General features: G+C 41.6%; 1 long non-coding RNA gene across 1 annotated transcript; it reads left to right on the forward strand.

The window, feature by feature from the left end:
- The first annotated feature begins 343 nt into the window (after positions 1 to 343).
- LOC137872313 (uncharacterized) lies at positions 344 to 4902 on the forward strand. Its single transcript, XR_011102863.1, has 3 exons — positions 344 to 894; positions 3234 to 3338; positions 3667 to 4902. It is a non-coding gene; the product is annotated as an uncharacterized lncRNA (long non-coding RNA).
- The last annotated feature ends 1430 nt before the right edge of the window (positions 4903 to 6332 follow it).

Here is a 6332-nt window from a genome sequence, read left to right on the forward strand (position 1 = left end):
GAAGGCTTGCACATTATGGGGGCTACGGGTTCACGCTGAAGTTACTGCTGTGTGCATCTGAACGATTGCATCGTTACTGACACGTCTCAAAATGCATGGGAGCTTGACGGGAAGTTTTGGGGCTAACAGAGAAACTGGGATAAAGTTCCCCGCTTCTCCTTCCCTCCATCCACCTCCCTCTCCCTACATCCCCTCCCTCCCTCTTTTCCATTTCTTTCTATCTGTATATTCATCTCCCTTCTCTCTCCCTTCTCTCTCCCTCACTCGCCCCCTCTCTCTCCCTCTCTCTCTCTCTCTCTCTCTTGGTGCGCGTTCACAACACTAACCTTGGCTCGACGTCAGAGCCTGTGCAGCAGTGCAGTATAATGGGAGCGCAAGCAACCCAGAGCGCCTCATAGGGGGCTGTGTATCGCTGCTGTATCCTATGCGTGGTGCTCTGTAGCCCCTCTCCAACCCTCTCCAGTACCTTACCTACAGCCCATGCTTGGGCTCCCCCCTCCCCACTGGATCCGTACCCCTCGACATGGATGTCCCGCCGTCCCTCGACCCGAAGGATTGTTGCTTCTTGGCGCAGTGAAGGAGAAGGAGAAGGGGAAGGAATCATGCCGGGACTGCTAATGGATTTAGGGAAAGCGCGAGTGACCATGCCGTGATCTTGCGCATCCAGGGCCGCCGTCACCCTGCCTTGCCCAACGAGCGTAAAATAATTACGGGGGAATCAAACCCGCGCACCGGGGGGATTAAACCACTGTGCATTTTTTTCAAACAACATGAAGATTACCTCCCATCATCTGATGATAAGCAGTCTCGTTTTCAGGTCCAACCTCAGGCTGATCCCGCTTCTGCTGCTGTTTCTTGGTCACTCTCGCGGGATGCCACACGTTTTAAGATTTGGTAAGAATCTGTTTGTTTATAATACGGTATCATCTGTAACGATGTCTGGCCGCACGCTGCCTGGATTGTCGACAGCGAATGCATGAATTCACGGACCGCAATAAGCAGATGTATCGAGACATTTCGTCCCACTCTTGCCTTGTTTTAGTTGGCAAAACAATTTGACCAGCACTCTAAAGATTCACGTTCGTTGATGAATAGTTGACAGTTGTTTCATTGTAATCTCATAATGTTTGTAATTATATTTTGAAGGCATTTTACACCGCCAAAGATATAGTGAAAGATGTTACAGTAACTTTGAACGAAAATCCACTGTAGCTAACCCGTAAAAGAAGGAGCACACATATGCAACAGTTCATTAGCCTAAACATTGATTAGTCACTTCTCTTTAAGATCTATAGCGCCTGGTGGCAGAATTAATGATGAGTATTAAAGTAGTTATTCAACAGTTACCACTACATTGCATTGTTGCTGATTCACAACCTCAAAATGCTGCTATTAACGTCTGTGTTCCCACCAAATCACGGCCTCCTGAGGTTAATACACAAAAATGACAATATTTTAAAATGTCATACTTTTGTACAGGTGCTTCACATTTTTTTTTCATAATACACAAGGGGACAGAAGAGAATGATATGCAACGTCTGCCCTGCAAAGGACTGCAAAACAGCAAGACAACCTGCTGCAAATGTGGGAAAACACGTGCACGTTGCACACACGTAAAGTTTCCTACCACTACGTTGAATGCAATAATAAATAGTTTATAATAAGCATTTTATTATGTAATGTGTTGTGTTCTAAGTGGTAAATGTTGAATTAATATTGATAATTAGGATTTCTTATGATATAGCAGTGAGGACAGCATTTAATGGTTGCAATGATTAAACATGGTTATATTATAAATTCCAACTGTTCCAGAATGTTCATGCCATTTTCAAATTCAATAAAATATATTTAAACCATTATGGCTTTTATGTTTTTCTGTCTTATGTAAAACAGGACATGTGTAATAGTAGATGTTTTTCTCCAAAAACGAATGTTGTAAAACTTAAAAAATACACTATCCCTGCTCTCTGAAACATGTATTAAGGATTAATCATACATTTATTAATGAGACATTAAACATTCTAAATAGATCTGTAGTTTACAATTTGGTATTCACTTACTATGAGGGAATTCTTGGTCTGGGTCAAAATTGACAGTCATTTTCAGTGATCCTTGGGAGACAACAAAAGTCCCTGCATGGTAGCATTTGACACAAAACTTTCCATTCCGGCAAACAAGGAGTAGATTCCTGGGAGAACCGATGTCGGGGGAAAATGATAAGACATTTGTTACACCTCGGGGGGGAATTTGGGTAATTGATATCACGGTAATTTGATAAAGTCAAACAGTATCAGATTAGATTCGGACTCATTAGTTGACTGTACGTCGCCATGCCAAATATATTGCATGCTGAAACCCTGCAAGGCATCCGGCATCAGGGAAAATAATCATGCGAGATAAGAGGCGATCCATGTCACCTCATGCCTGATTTTGCCTGTGCTCTGGGGGCAGGAGCGGCTGAAACGAGGCTAAACATAGGCGGGTCTCTGTCCGTGGTCCTGCTAGTGCGACCAAACAAGCCACTGAACCGCCTGTTCAGGACCACGGACAGAGCACACACACACAAACACACACACACACACACACACACACACACACACACACACACACACACACACACACACACACACACACTCACAAACAGATGGATAGTTAAGATACTATTTTTTTTCCAAATGATTGACATGACACTTCTTCAGAATTACTATTTAAACATAATTTAGACTTTAAATCTCTTAATTGTAGTGCAGACATTTGGTAGCTGTTACTTCTAAAATAATATTTTTCTTTAACCCTACTTCAAGCATCATCAGGGTTAAGGCCCCCAAAGAAGGACCCTTAAAAAAGAGGCTTGACTGTCAATTTCTGGGTTTTTATTGGTTTTCTAGATTATCAGTTGGCAGTTAATTCTGAACTCAACATAGAATGATCTTGCCGTCACACACATGATTCCTTGATTCTAAAAGGGACCAAACAACAGGGCTGTAATACTTGTTTTCCAGTCTCTAACCCCTTTCACTCAGTGATTCCTTTAAATATCCTGCCAGTCCTGCCATGCTCTTACTCTCCTACTTATAATCTCTACTCTTTCCATGCCTTCCTGGTATGATCAAACAGAAATCAACAGATATCACTATCCCTCCAATGCAGCCATTAAGCTCAGCCTCTATCTGAATTTAAAGTGTTTCTCCCGGCGCTCCCCTACCTGTAAATATGCACATGTTTGACTGCAGGGTCAGCGAGGAAGACAGGAACTGGGCAGTAATGCCTACTTCCTGGAGGAGACGGCAGCAGCAGGAGGGCTCTACCAATCAGAGATGAACAATAAAGCGTATAAGGTGAGTGAGAGGGCGCTCACAGGAAGTGGATGATTTCACTTGTTGAGGTGTGAGGCCTTTGATGGACAGATATACAGGTGTTAATATCCTGCAGAAAGGAAAGAGTTGTACGCCTTACTGACCTCCACCGAGCAGGTGGAGGTCCTCAGTTTGGGCACAGAATTCTTAATGCCTGGTTCTCCTTCAGACTACATAGTAACGCCAGACAAACTGCTGGGGCAGTGTTGACTATATTTTAGTGGATATATGAAAAATGGTGTGATGCTTTATATGTTTACAGCACAAAGCAGAAAAGACACTGAAACACATCTTTGTTTGTGTTCAACAGCATGGAGACCCTGAAGATCAGCCGAAGAACTGTAGCGCCCTCTTGTGTTATATAGTGGACCAACTTTGTTTCCAGAACCTTGACAGGCAAAGTTAGGCAGCCTGAGCATACCGTGGGCTGAGAGACTTTCTACAGGCAAAAACAAGAGGGGAGGAGTGTTTGGGCAATTTTGTCATCTTTTAGACTAGTGGAAAGAAAACAATTACAAAATACACATTTAGGTGTTTATTTTACTACACGTCTATTCACGCCTAAGTGAGCAACAAATAATGCCAAAGCTAATGAATTGACTTTCAAAGAGCAGATAGCGGATTAATGTTGGTGCCCCATACAGCCAAGTATATCCTCTGATATGCAGTGAAGCCCTCTCTCTATCCAACATCTATTTCAGTGATCTTAAACTTGCTTCACAGAACCACATATGAGTCTTTTTTCAGGTGTCTTTGATTCTTTTTTTCTACATTGGTTGCTCTCTAAAAAGAGAGTTTCTGTATGTTTTAAAGTCAGACACTGAATACCTGTCACTGTGATAAAGGTTGGTGGACCAGTAACAACGATGGAAGTCCCGCCTTTGTTTCTTCATTCCTGACAAAGTCTGGTATCTTGTATAGTCATAAATTGCCCCCTAGCCTAGTGTTTTGGGCCAAATGCCTTGCAGCAACTGTTTGTGTTCCTTTAAATATTTAAAAGCAATCCAGTCAGAGTCACATCATTTATTTTTAGTAAAACCGGGTGCTGATATGCCATACTATATTTAATGTTCAAAATATAATAAAGCTAACATGTGTCAAGCAATGGCAATGGTAAAAGAACAGTTAATTTCCATGCAGCTGGATTCCCGTTGCACCAGTGGGGGCAGCATTTCTTCTAGTGAGCTTTGTCCTTCAATCACAGAACCAGGGTTCATTGAACGCTGCTGATTGTCCTTCGACCAGACCAGGGAAGTGTTTCTTTATTTAATCCTGACATCAGATCACCCTGGAGGGTTGCAAACAAGATGAAACCTCCTTACCGGGATCAATAAAATACCTACAGAAAAAAGAGAGAAGTACTGTACAGCAGCTGGTAACTATTTTCACCACTAGATGTCAGCTTAGTGTTACTGTACCGCAGAGGCACCGGCAAGAGTTTGAAATTATTACAGTTTTCAATGCACATTTTTTTTCAATATTTACATATCATCTACAACTGTCGATGTAAATCATCCATGCTGTACATACAGCATATAGTTAATTTAACATGTACTTACTGCACATAATAATCCAGTTCATGTATATCCATTATAATGTATTTCTTCAATCTGTTGCTTTGTTGTCCTTGTCCCTACTTGTTATTTCTATTTCTATATTTCAAGTAACATTGACAGAGATGCAAACGAAGGAGTCAAATAAGTTCCTTGTATGTGCATAGAAAGGTGATTCTCATTCTGATATAAATGAACATGTTTGTATTGATATAAATGTATTTATGGGATGCAGTTGCCTATATTTAAAGGCAACAGGTAGCAATCAGTTGCCAAACAATCTTTCTTTTAATCAGTAACCATTTAGTTAATGGCCATGTAATCAGTACAGACAACACTTATCAAGAAGTGATTATAAACACTGTCTATCAACCAGCAGTTTCCCAATCTTCTCTCAGTATAATTAACATGGGTTATGCATAAACATTATTACACATAATCAATATTAAGGGGTGTGATATGAGCATGACAGATAGACACATGATACTTATTTGTGTATAATAGATGAACAGACTGTGTCATAGTTTTTCATCAGAGCTCTGTCATATGTTCCTGTTATTTTAGGAATTTGAGTTATGACCAGAATATTATTATGGAAAATGACACTTGATAGGTGATATGTGTTCTCATTCTGGTTACTCTGCACACTTTTTAAAATACAACATAGCACGTGTTAAACTTCCACAATCACATTCTCATTCATAATTAAAGATGGAGGACATGTTTCCTGTTGTCGTGTACCAGGCGCCTGTGTGTTCTGACTTCCCCCATCTCCCTCGGAGTCAGTGCCCGCCAGACCGTTTTTAGGCAAAGAGGCTGCTAAGGAAGGGCTGTCAGCGGATATGGATGCTTCCAGAGCTCATTAAAGGGCTGTCTGCGGCATGCCAGGCTCTGGGACACAGAGCCGGAGATAGAAAAGCAACTTCATAAAGGAATTCCATCCATCATGTTCCTCTGTGACATTAATATCTGTCACACACCTCTGACAATGCAATACTGCACCCCTGGAGTGAGACATCTTTCTATCAGAGATTTGCAACGCAAGCCAAGAGGGATACTCGTGTGTGTGTGTGTGTGTGTGTGTGTGTGTGTGTGTGTGTGTGTGTGTGTGTGTGTGTGTGTTCATGTGTCCCTGTGTAACGTGCACATTTGTTTAAAGGAGAGAGGGAGGGTTTATGGATGTATTACTTCTCCTGCCTTGTTCCTATTATAAAACATTGACTGATATTGCTGCTAGTGTATGTGCTGTTCCCCACCAGAATAGCATCAGTAGTGCTGCACAAAGGCAGAGCTTTCAACACACAAACTACTTCAGGCTGTTGTACCAAATCTGGAATTTGAAGCACCACTGCGGGATGTTTACAATGAAATGATTCATAATGCGCAACAAACAGAGTGAAGCAGCAATATTAAGGTGAAAACA

The sequence above is a fragment of the Cebidichthys violaceus genome, unplaced genomic scaffold, assembly GCF_023349555.1.
Source record: "Cebidichthys violaceus isolate CVI_PGR_0920_01 unplaced genomic scaffold, fCebVio1.0.p SCAF_158, whole genome shotgun sequence".
In the NCBI taxonomy this organism is placed as follows: Eukaryota; Metazoa; Chordata; class Actinopteri; order Perciformes; family Stichaeidae; genus Cebidichthys; species Cebidichthys violaceus.